Source organism: Melanaphis sacchari, unplaced genomic scaffold (genome assembly GCF_002803265.2).
Source record: "Melanaphis sacchari strain LSU unplaced genomic scaffold, SCAv2.0 Contig19_pilon_pilon, whole genome shotgun sequence".
NCBI classification, from domain to species: domain Eukaryota; kingdom Metazoa; phylum Arthropoda; class Insecta; order Hemiptera; family Aphididae; genus Melanaphis; species Melanaphis sacchari.
This window is the reverse complement of record NW_020270975.1, coordinates 580,103-598,281: the sequence shown is the minus strand read 5'-3', so window position 1 is coordinate 598,281 and position 18,179 is coordinate 580,103. Positions and strand designations below refer to the sequence as shown.

The window sequence follows — 18,179 nt, the reverse complement described above, 5'->3', positions numbered from 1 at the left end:
AAAATGAGTAATTTTAGTTACAACAAACAAATTCTAAGTAAAATGAATTATTTTTTTGGTTACATAAAGTTTAGGTAATAATAACTTTTATTCATTCTTAATATGTTAGGTTTGATACTGTGAGTCTCCTCACTTGATAACTTAGTTTATACAATATATAAAATATATATAGTACAAATACTCAATTTTAGTGTGTTTAATTATAAAATGTATTTTAATTTCGACTATACATAACTAGTATTGTAAATTTTATCTGATATTAGCAGTGACATATTTTTGGGAAGAATGTCTTAAATATTTGAACAACCTCTAACAGAACAAAAATCAAATTATTTTTAACTTGCTGTAATAATAACAAGAAAGATTATTCTTAATAAATCTATTTACCTTTTACTTTTTAATAAAAAAATGTATTTAAATAATTGTAACCTTGACATTTTTTGATTGTTCTATAATTGTAATTTTCTAATTATCTATATTTACATCCATTGATATAATTATAATATAAATTAATTATAAATAATAATTTCTGGCATTATCTATAACTATACACAAAGCACTAGTCTGTTTTTTTTTTTTGTTTTATTTAAAAACTATGAGCTTTTTTTTTTTTGTCATTAAATATTTACGTATTTTTGTCCATTATTTTATAATAGTCTAAACTCTATATCAGGGACATTTTCAGGAGAAGGACATTCAATTTCAAGACCTTTATTCTAATTTCGCTGCATAAATAATATAAGTAAGTTATGATTAATTATAACTTAAATATAATAAATATATTATACTTAATTCACCCTTCTTAAATATTTGTTTAGGACGCAACTTGAAATACTACATCGTGGTCTTAATGAAATGTTAACAACTAACAAGAAATTTATTAATATAGTTCAACTATTATATCTTGGAATAAAAAAAATTATGAAATAAACTGGGTGAACGTGTGGTTATGTGTAACATTTTAAGTATCATGAGTAGGAGTCATTGTTTTTGTTTGATTATAACTTTGTCCAATTATATTCAATTTTCTAATTTTATTATTAGTACTTATATCATTACTTCTTTATATCCATATTATTTATACACAATAAAAATTAATTTTAAACAAATTTCTCAATTAAATTCTTGTATGAAAGTGAATAAATATCACTAAATATACTATTATATTGAAAAAATATTTATATAGTGTATATTGTGTATACCTATAATGTAGTATTAATAACTGTTTCTCTAGTTTTTCAATATCGATTACTAAATACTTAATTAATTACATTCATTATTTAATTAACTAAGTAGTCAGAGTCAATATCATAAAATTATTTTTAGCATGAATTATTTCTTAATATTAAAACTTAATCACGTACATTTCAGCATACAAGTTTTCAGGTCAACGATTTAAAAATTAGACAACTTTATAAAATATTACAAAATAAAAATAAAAACAAACCATTGTGATATCACAAAATAATTTATACTAATATACACTAATTTATTGAGAATATTATCACTGAATGTAGTTGAAAAAAATATTTAATTACATAACTTACCAAATTAACAGTCTGATTTTATATTTTTGAATAATCTAAAACAAAGAAATACAATTGTTGATAATTAAATGTCAACTATACATAAACACTATGGCTATATTAATGGTAAAATAAATTACATATTAATGCATAAAGAACACTTTATAAGTATTTTAAACTTAGACTGTTCCAATACTCATTTATAAAATCAACAATAACATTTTATAATGTTACATAATAACCAGTAAAACATGATTGAATAAAAACTAAGATTTTATAAATTATTATCTTCAAGTATTTATTAAATAACGTAATTTTCTTAGGTAGATACATTTAAAATGAACACAATATGTACAACTGTTGCTTATAAATTAGTTTCTTAAAATGTTCGTTAAAATTATTACAATAATGTTAATTTTATCCGTGATACTGACCGTTATAAACATAATACAATCATTTAAACACTATTTAAAAAACAGTTTTATTCTTTAGGAATAATAGAATTTTGAAATAATATACCTAATACCACAATCAATCTACTACTTACCCATATTGACTGCAAATTTTTTTATACCTTTCGTAAAGAAGATTTAACTTTAATAAATATTTTTTTTTAATATTTTAATCATTTTCATATTAAATTATATCGTTATATTTTGTAGAACAACTAATAATACATCTAAAAATGTAATCGAACATAATGCTCAATTTAATTCGCCTCATCTACTCAGCTATGCTTTTATTGCTGTATTGCATAAAACACAAGTTGAAATACTTGCAAAAATTAAATCTAGGTATAAAAATAATTGCAATAAAACTACACAACATAAAACAAATGAAAAAATTAGAATTAAGTATCAAGTAATTTAACTAATACTTAGAAAATAAATACATTCAGAATGTTTTAATATAATAAAATAAAATTTAAAATAGAAACCAAGGTGTAAGTACATAACTTATTAAACATTATAATTTTATATTTTCAACGATAAACAAACTATTCCTATACGTACTTAGGTACTATACTTAAATTATAATTGTATATATTTTTATTTATTTATTGAAAATTTATATTTTTGACAATGTAAGAACTATCTCTATGTTTTACATTTAAACATTTATTTTATACAGAATATGGTAATATTATTTTTAGATCAATTATTTTTTTTTTTTTTTTAAATAATTTTATGTTTAATCAAATTCTATCAAAATATTTAAAATGAATAAGGCCACATTGCATTTCAGCATATATGTTTTCTTTTGTATTTTTCTATGAGTTATTTTTCTTTGATACGTAGACAAATTTTCTTAATAGTGTCGTAAAAAGGTAATTTATTTTCAGTTTTGTTTTAGCTATAATAATAACTATTATAAAACCCATTTCCTTCATAATCAGTTAAGATAACAATAATAAGTATACAATACACTTTTAATCAAGTTAAATTTAAATTTCATAAACTATAGAATCTCGTACTTAATTTATTGTATTTACAAAACATTATGGACAATTAAAATATAGTATATACCATACTACATTGTAAACTATTAGTGGATATTATTCAGTAATTCGACCAATATACTTATCTGAATTATGTTTTGATATAAAAAACAAATTATTCATAATATTAAGTATGTTCTACCTTACACTCAAACAATTTGATGACGCATTTGACGTTCAAAAATAAACTATTTCGTGATTGGGAAACAACCAACAGCTAATCTTAACACGGGAAAATAAATTGTCTTCGATCTCGCTACACAAATGGTTTAGCCCGCTACTAACCCCTTACGACAACCTTCATAATCCTGGAACCAAGATTCCCACCGGGACAAGCCGGATTATCGCGCAAATTGGCTGGACCGCCTAAAATACAGACCCTTGTGTGGGGATTAAACATTAAACCATGACGACGAACGGGTGCTACCTCTCCACAGTGTTCATGTGAGTCCACAAAAGGTTGAAGGCGATCTTGTTTTCGCTTAATCATAAACCACCAACGAAAATAGGAAAACACGATTTCTCTAATGATTTAACGGTAACGGAATTGGATGGAACATACTTTACGTCTATGTTTATGGATGTAATAAAGCTATCGTGATTGCACTTAATATTTTACTATAGAAACAGAAAAAACATATGATTTATATAAGTCCCAAACTTCTTTCAAATAAAAACATTTATTTATTAATATAAGTATTCACCTCAAACGCTCTTAAACTGATCTATTTTATATTATATATACTAGTAATGAATATAGAAAATACCTCTGACTAAGCATGTCATTCGACATTTAATTTATCAACAGAAACTGAAAAAAATTAAGGAAATAACAGTAAATACATTAAAATATTACATCGCATCTTAAACCTCAAATGTTAATACAAAAATAAAAGTAACAAAATACTAAATGAGAAAAAATAATCAATAAACAAAACCCTAAAAACTAAATTTATAATAACAACACTAATTAAAACGGACGTTACTTAAATATTTTATAAGATACATGTCAAACCAATCACAAAAAATAAATGGTCAACTCTACACAAACTTAAAAGTAATTCTGATAATTAAAAACCATACTTAAAAGTTAAAACAGTAAAAGTAAGTGAAAACTTAACATAATTACAATTAATTATGTAAAATCATATTAAAATTGACCAAAGTCCTCTAAAATGTACAAATAAATCAATGACCAACGAGCATGAATGTTAGATAGCATATATAAAACGCCGTGACGCTAATAATAACTGAATTTATTTTTTATACTATTGGAAAAAATATAGTCTATGAATTAAATTAAGAAAATATTGTTATGCCCGGTAAATAAAATATAAAAAAATCAAATGCGAATTCCAATACGTTTTTATTCATTATTAAACTTTTATATGTATTAGGTTTGTGGTTTAGTTACTAATACATACACATATTACACTGTTAGATATTGTTAAACTTATAACATATACGTTAATTTTAACGGTAGCGATAAATAACGAATTCATACAAACACAATTTTAGCTTTTAATATCGATTACAACATTCTTTTTCCGGAAAAAATACATTAATCTCATATTATATTATATAACACTTCGTAATAGTTAATATTAAAATAAAACTAATGAAATATATATATATATATATATAATTAATAATAATGTATTCCTTGTAAACAACACGGTAAAGATACATGTTTAGTATGCGTTATAGATTTACAAAATAAAAGTTTTTAGCGACAAAAGCAACATAGCACGTGAAAATCAAAACCTTTATATAGATGTAATCGAATAATTATCCAGAACGACTCTTCGAAATCTGAAATGTAGCTATTCAAAATCACCCCGACTATGTCATAATGAACTCAGCCAATAAAAACAACGTAAAAACAATGGCAGATTGACACTAGGCCATTTGAAAGCTGTTATTTTTATTAATTGAGCAAAAACACTTTTGTACCGAGAGCATTAATAATTGACCGACGAATTGAAAAAAACAGATTGAATTCCAGATTAACACACATTGATAATAGCTTTGAAACTACACTGTAACCAACATAATGACATAATTGAATCAGAATATTATAACTACCTACTATAAATACATTATTTTCACAATTTCAAATAAAATAACAATAATTTTTTAAATACTCGCGTATATAAAATAAATAATGCAAACAAACGTATACCTTAATCGACTGATCATAATCAAAACAGTAATTTTTACAATGGAAATGTTAAATGGTAATAAATACACTTTTATAATTAGCATATTTTTTCGATCTATTTTTACCAGCAATAATAAATTATCGTTTATCGACAATATTTAGTACAAAAAGCAAATAAAATGAAAAAAAAGATCAAAGACATCAATAAGTAAAAATAAAAATGATAGCTATAAACTTTATACAAAATAATAATTAAAATTTTAAGAATGCAAAACTGCATGGTTCGTATTTGTTCTCGAGTCAAATAATTTGTTAACTTTTTCACTTGTCAAACAAGACTTACCAATACAACCCTAAAAATAGTTTGATTTTTGTTTTTATTTCACTAAAACAATGAATAATTTTTAACCAAGTCTGTATAGTGAATACGTTAGTGATGTATCTACAGTTTTGATGAAAAGAAAACAATATTCTAAGAACAGCACACTTGGCTACAGTTTAAATATTTAACCGTCGCCAAAGGCCTGTAGCAGCCAGTGGTAACAATACATAATGGCAAATGGCGAAGAGAAAGAGAGTGGAAATAAGAGCGAGGGCAAATTAATAAACAGCTAGCTATGCGCCAAACATTACATTATACACGATGGGAATTCCCAAAAGATGGTGGCGGAAAAGCTGAAACGCAATACATAAATAATCGAAATACGTACATATATACTGTTCTACCTCAAGTCCAGATTGAATGTTGTTTTCCAATTTTCTAGATTATTGTTATAAATTATATACATATGCCATGCATATTATGCACCCCTTAGATTGTTTAGCAATGATTTTCGAAAAAAATATGCGGCAAACCATATCATAAAATATTTTCTGACTTTTTGATGTACCGCTTAGTATTACTGCTATACGGTTTAAGTAAATATTATAACGAAATGGAATTCCTAAAATATCTTTTCCGCACATACATAATATTATACTAATACTATCTACTACTATGGATATCTCTTTGTTTGAATAAGCAAATGAAAATTACGACAGTAAGAACTAAAAAATTAAAATTAAACATAAAAAAAAAAAAAAATTTATGTTATTTAATTTATGAATTATAAATAACATAACATAGGTAACGTTCGATAAAAAATTAATTTTCAACTCATTCTATACCACTTCACACTTTTGTACATTTAATTATTTTAATGTAATAATCTTATGTACCTACTCTCCTACTTTCACTATAATTATTTTTTTAAGTAATAATTAAATATACCATCTAGGCATACATGTACAATAATAGTAATAATGCCAGATCAATTAGATTTCGATCATTTGGAATACTTTACAATGAATGATCCTAAGTATTGTACAAATGATAAATAAAAAAATGGCTTGACTAATTTCCGAATGACGAGTCGAAATAATATAAAGAAATCAAGGTTTTTTATCATTATATTCTAATACTGTGCAATATTCGAATTGAAAAATACAATACACCATATATGACCTCAAATTTAATACCTTTATAATAATTCAAAACTGTTATTATTATTAAGTTTCCAGCTGCAAGCGCAAAACAATAATCTGTTATCCCTGTCCATCACGTATACAGCTGAATGTAAAAAATGTACATTATTCATAATTATATTGTCGAGTCTTGTCTAAACCAAATTAAGGTCAAGCCCAGACCGATCATCAGTCTTAAGGTTGAAAACATTTTACACTCTAATTGCAGTATTTGGAGTTCTCGTTAAATTATTGATATATATATATGTATTATGATACATAATTAACTTCAGTGACTTAAGTTAAATTTTATTAAATTATTGATTAAATATGATAAATGCATTATATTATTTTCACGACTTCGCCACTGCATTTATTGTAATGCCTTATATGACTATATAATTATACTTTATTATATTAGTATATGGTACGTAAGACCTATTATTTCCTTATAACTTATTTTGCTTATCAATACCTAGGGCCAACTTTATAATGTCAATTCAAGTCTTCTTTGAACCCCTCTTAATTAAAAATCTTGGACACGCCACTACAGATACGAAACTGGTTTATAATATAACTTGAAAATTTATCAAAACATTTTCATGCCAGCTTAAGTATTAATGTTCTTTAATAATGTACAATCATCTTAGGTATACATTATATAAAATTAAAATAACAATTATACGGTAATGTGTTAGTTTTTAAATTTTAATAAATACTAGTGCATGGTATTGTCTAAAATATTTATGGATTTATTGTATATATAATAATATTGCGAATGAACAATCCTTTAAATAACAGTATATAATTAATATTTTATTTAAAACAGAAAAAAGTTCTTAACCTATTATTAAAACATTGACGCCTTGTCACATACTCATGAATTATTATAAAAGACAATTTGATTTACAAAATAAAATCTATACTAATCGAACCTCACAATTTGTATTTTGACGTTGACTGAGCCCACTGATAAACCCAATTATTTTAATCCTGAGTATTGACCAGCTAAATCCTACATATTTCATAACTATACAATGATGCGAAGTAGGTATCTTTTTGTCCGAATCGAAATTGATCCCCGAAGTATTACCAATAGTTAACATATATTATTAGGATTAATAAAATATTAAACGTATTTAAACATACGCCATTTCACTATTGATTCCGGTAACTTTTGAATGCATACAATAAACACAATCGAACAATACTAGAATTTTAGAATAAAATACTTACGAACGAAGCATACATTTTCCTTAAAACCCTTCAAATAACACTAGTGATTTAAAAAAAATGCAATAAATATAAAAAAAAAATACCCCTAAATACATTATTTGTGTAACAAATTATTCTGAACTTTATAAAAAAATAATCGAAAAAATTAAAATGTAGGTACGATATTTACCCCCAGAAAATTTAAAATGATCCAAGTTTATGTTTGGATATTTATTCTACAACATCACCAAATGTATTTAATTAAATCCATATTTTTCGACAAATAGTAATTAAAAATCATTATTTTCACAGCATTTATTTAAAACCATAGTCTGTGGACGTTAAACAAATATAGTAATAACTAATAATAAATGACAATAATATCATTAATTTTAACTACAATTTCGCAGCGTTTCAAGGTAGGTAGGTACTAGTATAACGGTAATCATTATTTTTATTTTATATTAAAAAAATATTAATAAATTAGTACTAACTATACCACTATTATAAGTACATGACTAATACATCTGTGTAAAAAGGTACGTAAATTGTATATAATTCTAAAATTTCAAATAAAAATGAACTTCATGTAATTTTTTACAAGATAAATAACATTTATATTAACTCGCTGATATCTGCAACAATATTAAAAATTGTAATATGCACCGGAAAAATATAAACTTACAAATGCATACAATCAACAGATGTTTCAATCGAAGCAATTCAATAACTCATGTACATATGGCTATATATATATTAAGTCTAAGATATATAGTTACTTCCTTGCATACAAAATGCATAAATACACACATTATGTGCACCTTCGACTACAATATTCATAGATTAAATTTAGTTCCCAGTGTACATTAAGAAAAATCAATATAATTTCTTAGCACCAAAACGTACTTTAACAGGCAACGAAAAATACGATTGTTTAAAATAGCCATATGAAATGGGGCTTGAGCAGCACCAATGTTGTTGTGAATGATGCTGCTCTCGTTCACATATAAGTATAAAATAAAATAATTTTATTAAATAATTGTTACAATACATAATTAACAACCAAATACTATTAACCGCTAAGTAATTGTCAAAATCGAGGGGAATTTTGGACAAGTATTACACGTTTTCTCTTGTTAGTTACTGATAATACAAAAATCGCTAAATTTCTACACGAGTTATTTAATAAATGTTTTACCCGCATTATTTTAATATGAAATATTCATCTCGAAAATCGTAGAACATAATATTAAAATAAGTGAACGTACTAAAAAGTACCTATAGGTAAAAAAATACATTAAATATCGAAACAAACTTGAATCTATTAGATATCTACTGTCTACTATGAAAATCACTTCCAGTATCATAGTTAATAAAACATTTAATATCCGAACAGAATTAAAAACCATCAAAACATTTAATAAAAACCCTTATTTGTACAAAAAGGAATTTCTATTTCACGAATATTTGTTTTCTATTATTAACTTTAACTCACGTAGGAACAATGATAAATTAAAATGTCTATTGCAACACACCATTAATAAAATTCGATCAGATAGCAAAGACCATTGTAAAATATGTACAATTTATTTTTACCTTCCTTCAAGTAGTCGAAAACATTTTCTTGAAGCATTACCACGCGGTATACCAACTCTACTGAATATTTAACAAATAAAACGCAGCACCAGAGGTCAGATAGTAAATAATTGACAAAATCCAGGACTTAGCCACAGAACCGTAAAGTCGCAGTACTTCGGTTTATTGTACATTTTAGATACGTGATCGAAATAAAAAAGACCAAAAGAAAAATATTATAGTTTTGTAGTAAAGTAGTATAATAATATTTTAGTAAGCTATCCAAGAACAGTTTATTAATCAGTATACAGTCAGTAATCGTCTTTAAATAAACTAAGAATATCAACAAATTAAATTATGTTTAAGGTAGTAATATTTATTTGATAAATATAATATTATATTATAAACTGTTATTGAAATTATGTGTTATTATTAAGTTAAATCAAAACCAACAAAGCAAATACTTTTTTTACGTATTAATATTGCAATATTATAAAGAAGTAAATAAATATAAAAAGCACTTTTAAAACTTTATAAATATTTCAGAATAAAAAAATATTTTAAACAATAGAAATTTCCAGCGTTACGTAGATAGTATGCATATATTTTCAGGGTAATCTTGCAAAAGCAGACACCGTTACGATCTTTTTTAATTGTACCTATTATTTTTCAGATTCACAACTTCTATGAAGACCCACTGTTTTTTTTTTTTCAATTAACCACAAAAAGGGTTTAAAGAACGTTAACGCGGAGAAAAAAAACTTACCAAATTGCAGTCATTAATAATAAAATAAAAGCCCTCAAATAACAATTTTAATAGCTGTAGGTTCTATTTTGAACGCTGAATATAAACTATTAAAGAATTATAATTTAAAGATACTGTAATTTATAAACACATTTCCTTAGACTTTAATAATATTTATTTTTTTTTTTACAAAAATATTAATGGGCTTAAAAATAACATTATTCATGGCAGATTTTGTAAAATTATTAAATCATCTAATTCTCAAAGTATACCACATTTATATATATACAATTTAAAAAACTAAGTTCTACGTGAACTACAATTTTAATCTATATACCTATCTTATACTAGTTGATCCATTTAATAATCAATTATCTTAAATCAACACTTCAAAAAATCATAATTTTTTGAAAATAAACTAAAGTTTTAAGTTTTAATTTTTTGAAAGAAAACATTTTTTTTTATACCTCATATTCTAAAACAGGATATTTATCAAAATTATATGTAATATAAAAAATGTCATTTCGTAGATCAACATTTTTCGAAGTATTCATACTCCACTCTATTTCGTTTTATCTCAACTTTAAATATTTATAATTTATATCTTATAACCATTTAACTGGTTGTTATAAATTCGATTTATATATATATATATATATAAATATTCCAGTAAATATTCTGCTCCGTAATATAAAATTGAAATGGTATGATGTCATTCATAAAAGTAAAAATTTAAGATCATAAAATATTTGTTAAAAATATTGTTTTGCAATTACATCAAATTATGTAAAAAATAATATTCATAAAAACATTAAAACCTCAAAATGAAAGTGAAGACATTTAAATGTAACACCTTCTATAATATTTATCAATTTAAATATTTAAATCTCAAACTCAAAAATAAACTGAAACAAATATCTTTTTTATAAATACAATTAACAATTATTATTATTATTGTATAAATATTTCAATTTAAATACTTTTGTTTTTATAAGATACATATATAATAAACACATTTTAATGTTTAAAAGTCACATTATCGTATCAACATTTTACTCAGAATAACTAATATGGGTTTTTTTTAATTACGACAAAATAAGAAAATCGATATTTTCCAAAACTGGTTTTTTGTAATAAAAATTCTTATTTTTTTCTTAGTTTTTTTCTCACCCAATTATTTTGAAAAGTACTGTAAATTTTTAATTTTTACCTCTCAAAAGTACCAGTTAAATTCAATTTTTCTCAGAAACCACCCTCTTCAAAGTTGAAGTTTTTTCTATTATAAAATGTGTACTTACGCATACACAAAAACACACAAACACCCATAATATATTATAGAATCAATACATTCATTGCTTGGCTCAAAACCTAAAACAGGACAATGAATGTAAGTGATAAAACATTAGTTGAGGTATTTAACACTTTTTCAGTAAATAGAATATATGTTTTTAAATTTAAATACATTAGAATATACCAGGGAAAAATAGTCACCGCTGATGAGATTTTTAATAATTAAAATTTAGTAAAAACTACAAAAGACCCACGTACTTATTAAATCACCCTAGGCATGTAATGAAAAAAAATAAAAAGCTGGAACAATTATTTTTTACCCACTATTTCATCCCAGAGGGGTCACCAGCATCTTTTTATTTTCTCATAATTATTATTTTTAAAATACAACAAAAGCTTAGATTATAACAAAAGAAATTTATTACATTACATGCACCTATAAATTATCCACTTGAAGAAGATGTTAAAGCAGCACAAACTTTCCTAGTAAGTAGACTAGAAGAAAAGACAATAAAAAACCAAACGACTAAAGCTACTAAATGAAAGTTCTATTATTTAATAGATAGTTTTAATTATTTTCAAAAACATAATTTAAAATTCTATACCAAATACAACAAAATAAAATAAAAACAAATTTAGCGTACATATAAGTTTAATTTCAATATACTTTATAATCGCAAAAATTATACATTTTTATTTTTAATATAATTCGCTATGCAATTATTTTTAATAAAATTGTTATATTCATCGTAATTTTTTCGTATGATAAAATTTTCAATGCTACAAAATTATCTTGTATAATTTAACACTTAATATTATGATATATTTAACAATTTCTGTACTAAAAATAGTTCTCTTTATATCATTTTCATAAAATTATTACTTTTATATTAATAATTTCCAGTAAATGTTACAAGACATTTACCATACAAGAATATTATAGCTAGAACAAATCAATTTTTTTTTTTAATAAAAAATATGTAAATTTAGGTTTGGGAATTAAATTGAGTCTTACATTTTTTTTTAATTAATAATTAGTTAATTTATGCTTTATTTGTCTCTTGTCTCATTCATTAAAGTTAAATTTGTACTTTTATAGAATACCTTTATGTTCGAAATTTCTTTTGATTATTAACTTTAATACTAAGTTAAACTAAGTATGTCTTAATGGGAGCGAATGAAGCAGTCGCTCAATACCTAGTAATTTTTTACTAATTTTTTAGCATACAAAGATACCTACTAATCACCAATAATAAATTCAATAATTAAGGATTAACTTTATAGACAATGTTGTATTTTAATAAAGGTACTCGAATATTATACTTTATTGTCTTTGTTGAAATTCTCTATTCATAACTTCGCTTTACCTCTTGAATAAGACAACAAATGCGCATACGATATCCTTTTAAAATATATTTATAAAATTAAATATATATTCTATACTCAACAATTTAAAACAATAATATGCAAAGACTCAATTTAAACCTTTAATTTCTGTCATTATTGCCTCACCCTCTATAACTGGTCTAGGAACGCCCATGGGTAAAACAAAGATTTAATTAATAGTTTTAAAAAATCATAAAAAAATTAGCTTTGTAATGCACGTATTTATAAACAAGATAAAACGTTTGTTCACTATGAAATTTTCTTTTATCCATAAAATTGTGAATATTTTGCGTATAAAATGTGTATTATATTAATTTTAAGTCTTTTCATTAAGTTAGTTTCAATATAAGAAATTTAGGTATGTATATATTATAAATATTTATTTTAGTATTTTATTACGAGTAACGAATATATATTTAGGAATCTATAAGTTACAATTATTGAAAGTCAAATTAAAAAATTAATTTTTTTATTCAATATTTTATGTACTTTAATCAAATATATTATTATTTCAATATTAAATAACTTAACATACGAGAACGGTCAAATTTTAAAATATTAAAATTGTTGGAATCCCTACGGTGTCTTGATTCACTAGTTTCGTGTATTTTAATCATATAAACAATTTTTGAATATTATAGCTGTACTTCAAATATCTGTTAGGTTGTAAAGAGGAGGGTTATAAAAGCATCGAACCATTTAGAAACAAAATATTATGTAAACTTTATCGTGTGTTGACCATCTGTATTGCAATACTTTACATACCAAAAATATTTAGGGTAAAAATACAAACAGGGAAAAAATGAATAAAAAAAAACATACTGGAATTTAAAATTGACAAATATTTTTTTTATTGTTGTAACATTTCTAATGGACTGCCATGAATTAATCGTATTACGTTGGTACATGTGTTTTTGTTTATTTGACGTAAATTATATACACACACATACATTTGCAGAACCCCCAATTTCAATAATTTATTAATATTGTAGAACTACAGCTATTAGGGACTGGTGCAATAAAAATACTATAGAATACATACTCAATAATTTCATTGAGTATATATATAAACATTATGAGGTTTTCAGTAAAAAAAAATAATAAACTGGCATTTCATAAATAGTATTTTTTAAATATATTTTTAGTACTTTAGCTTTTAAAATTATTAGTTATTACATTTTTGTGTGCCTATATTAAAAACTATTATAATAATACTAAAATAATATTATCTTTATAAAATATATTTTCTCGTCAAGTTGCTTTGAATTTAGTATATTTCATTGTTAATTGAAACTTTTTTTAGCTGTTACATCGTTAAATATTTATTTAAGTACAACTTATAATTTTAAAAAAAAATGTTAAAGTATAATATGGTTTTTGTATTAATTAAAATTTATAAATATAATGCAGTATTCTATCTTTGTATTAAGAACAATTTTATGATTTAAATGTATAACGTATAACGGGTTTATTAATTATTTAAAATTACGTGTTTATTTTTTACTCTATTGTTTGTTATACCTAATAATATATAACTCTCGAAAGACACTTCTAAAAAAAAATTTCAAAAAGAATTTATCCAGTTTGCATGCTGTAAATTCATATTTTCTACAATATTAAAGCACGTGTTATACAGATAAAATTACATTAATTCAGTAAGTGAGTAGGTAGTATAATAAGATCGTATAAGACGTTTTTAATAAAAAAAAAAAAATAATATAATAATAATAGTGCATTTTTCAAACTCGTAAATAATCCAACTCTTCATACAATAGACCACGTGGTATACTACTGCAGTATTATAACAGATATTTAGTGTGTATTGTATATAGTAGAGTTCGTTGGTCACTATTCACAACCGTAACACCATAGCGTTTCCAAAGTTTTCTAAGAGATTGAAAAAAACTGTCACCGTACATTTCCGCTGGTTTTTACGGCAATATTATGATAAACAGTGAATTCCAAGGGGAAGGAAAAACAATAAAAATAAGGAGAAAAAGTGCTCTTGCGATAAGTTATGCACTATATACGTATGAGAAGTTTTGGAAGATACGGGGAGAAAAGGATAAAATATGAAAAAACTGTGCGTTATTAAAAGCATGAAGACTGTCGTAAAAACTGGTCGCGTCAAGATTAAAAAAAAAAACCTTAGAACTTATCTCTTTAGAGAATGCAGGATAACACATAAACTGGCCAAAGACACTGAGGCAATGCCCTAAAAAGAAATAAGTTGGTACATTTCATTTTTTTTTTTTTTTTTCATAATCTCTGATTTTTGTGAACATGATAAATATAAACCGATTGCTTTCATTGAATACAAATATATTGTTTTCAAGATAAATTAAAAACACAGCAAGTTCTAATGATATTAGAAACTTTTATTTAAAACATTTTTCTCAACATTAATACATTAGATACGTATTCTGATGAAAAACCTCGTTATGTACATTTTTACACCTAGAAAACATTACTTTTTATAATTACATTAAATAATGAATATTTGACATAGTTACAGTCTAAAATGTGAATTATCAAGACTCTAAATACTGCAAAAGTCCAAAAATACAAATAATAAAATTACCAATCTCTTTATTATATTAAATATTTATTTTTAATTTATTCACGTTTTAATGTGTTTTAAATGTTTATAAGTTTTATAGTAATTGTATTTCATGGTAATTTGGGGTTAATAGTATGTATGTTTATCATTTTTTAAATCAAACAATTTAAATTTCTATATTAATGTAATTCAGCGCTAAAAGTAGCTTATTTTAAAATTAAAAAGTACACTAGTCCCCAACTGTTTATTTTAGAACTGTGTAATGTTATATTTTTAAATATCAATCATTTTTCAGTATTACACTTTATTATACAAAAAATACGAGTTATTTTTATCATTTACAATTTAAATTATAGGTTAATATAAAGTCTAAAAAATCAATGTTTAATTATTATTCGATTCTAGGAAATTATATTTTCTTTAAATTAAATAATTTAAGCGACTTATAAATTTTTTATTTTTATTTATGAAATTACCAACACAAAATATTAATATTAAAACTATTTTTATTTTTTATTTTTAATTTAAATCAGATTTATACGCTAAAAATATATAAATATTATAAAAATTAGCATCTACACAATGTCTGTAATTTGCAAATTGAAATATTATATAGTAAACTTTTACGACGAGCTATAGGACCGTCTAAATAAACACATTGCGCGTGTACATATAACATACATAGCTGCTACTTAAACATCCTTTTAAACCTACAATTCTTAATCCAAACGACAAATGGTAACCGCAAACAGATTCACCACGGGCGCGAGTAAATATTTAACTGACAATATCCTATAGTATCTTGGGTCATGGAAATACCTGGAGGACATTTTTAGTAAAAGTTAATCAAGTTGCCACGTGAAATTATTATAAACTTTATGTGTACACAAGCAACTAAGTTATGCACCAAAATTGATTAAAACTTTCGTATATATATTTTTGTTTCATACTAATTAATCGTATTCCGACAGGCTGACTGGGGACGAGAGTATACAATCATGGAGCAGAAGGAGAAAGAGACGAGGGGAATGACACTGCGGTCAGCCGGTACAGGACAGACGTGAAGGAACGTAAAATAATTATTAATTAGTGCTCCTACATCTAGGGGTATAAAATATACAAGGGAAAAAAACTCAAATCAATAATACTGAAGTGCGTAAAAACTAAAAAATATAAAGCCCTTATAAATCATTTAGAACTCATGGACATTTTAAATAAATATATTTAGAAATTTTTAAAGACTATTGAAATTCAAATAAGAAAATCTATAAACTAACTCTTAATAGTTATTGTTTTCATTAAAATAATTTAATAGTATACAGTACCTACACACTATAATATCAAATATTGTCATTACGCAACAATCCACACAATATATTATAATTATTATTATATAGTGACACCGTATAATAATAGATTCAAAATCCAACAAAATTCAATTTTTGTTTTATCTCCTTAGAGTTTAAAAATCACCTCTTTTAAAATTAACAATAAAAAAGAATGGTTCTCATTTAGAAAAAAAAAAGTTTTTATTTCCAAAGGAAACTCTTGAAATTGCATAAAAAAATCAAAGATTTTTTAGTTATAATTCATTAGTATAGTTAAAATTCAAAAAATCATAAATTAAATAAATAGAAAAGTAAAAATGAGTTTGTGTATAAGCATGAATCACCTTGTTTAGCAGAACTACAATAGAGAAACTTATGTTAAAGCCATCACACACGCATAAATATTCAATAATATATTATATAATATGGGAATAGTGTAGGTCATAGGACCTAATAAACATTAAAAACAAAAACAAACAATTTTAGCAAAATAAATTATTTTATTTGCATTGTATATATTATTTATTAATTGCATTTGCTATGAAAACCACATTGTATAAATAAAATTAATAACTTTACAATAATGAAACATTATGATAATGTGCAAATATAATTACTACCATTGAAGAATTACCAAAATATACATATACCTACTAAATAACAGTAAAATTCTACGAATATTTAATTACATAATACAACAATATAAAAAAAGCTAAAAATATTATTATATAGTGAATCATTATCATATACGCATAACGTATGTGTATATGTACACTGAATAATTATAAATCGAATACCAAGAGATTACTAACGCATCTGCAATTAAACTGACGATGTTTAATGCCAGAAATTAAACAACGTCCTTAGATTTAAGGAATGTCTTATACGATTGTCAAATTTTCCAAATCACAATTAACCATTGGAACGTTATATTTAACTAATTTTCAAACTAAAAATGTAGGCGTCTAAATAATTTAAAAAAACAAAATTAATAAGACAAATGACGCAACAACAAGAATACATCTAAAATTTTCCAGGATTGCGTGTCAATTATCATAAAACATAAGATAGATTAAACGTAGAAGAGAAGGACAGGATGGTTCACTGATTTGAATTTCAAATTAAAACTTTTTAGTCTCTCCGTTCACGCTTATAATCCCGCAGTACCTTGTATAAGAAATTAAAGGCCTCGGAGATCAACAGCAATGCTGCTTTTACTGTTTCATAACTTTCACAAATATCAGATGTCACTAATGTCACTCATTATTACAGAATTTCAAAATATTTTAAATAGGTAATAATAATAAACCATACAACTTTCAAAATAACATATATATCTATACGTGCATACATAAATTAATACATCATACTATCACATCCAATCAATTTTAT

General features: G+C 24.0%; 1 protein-coding gene across 3 annotated transcripts in view; it reads right to left on the bottom strand.

Annotated features, from left to right (window-relative positions):
* The window catches only part of LOC112593043 (polypyrimidine tract-binding protein 2), a 177,741-nt gene that overhangs the window by 155,707 nt on the left and 3,855 nt on the right, over positions 1 to 18,179 (bottom strand). For all 3 annotated transcript variants that reach the window (XM_025337269.1, XM_025337275.1, XM_025337272.1), the window contains exon 2: positions 1,548 to 1,582. The gene's annotated coding sequence lies outside the window, so the exon portion shown is untranslated. The remainder of the gene's footprint in view (positions 1 to 1,547; positions 1,583 to 18,179) is intronic.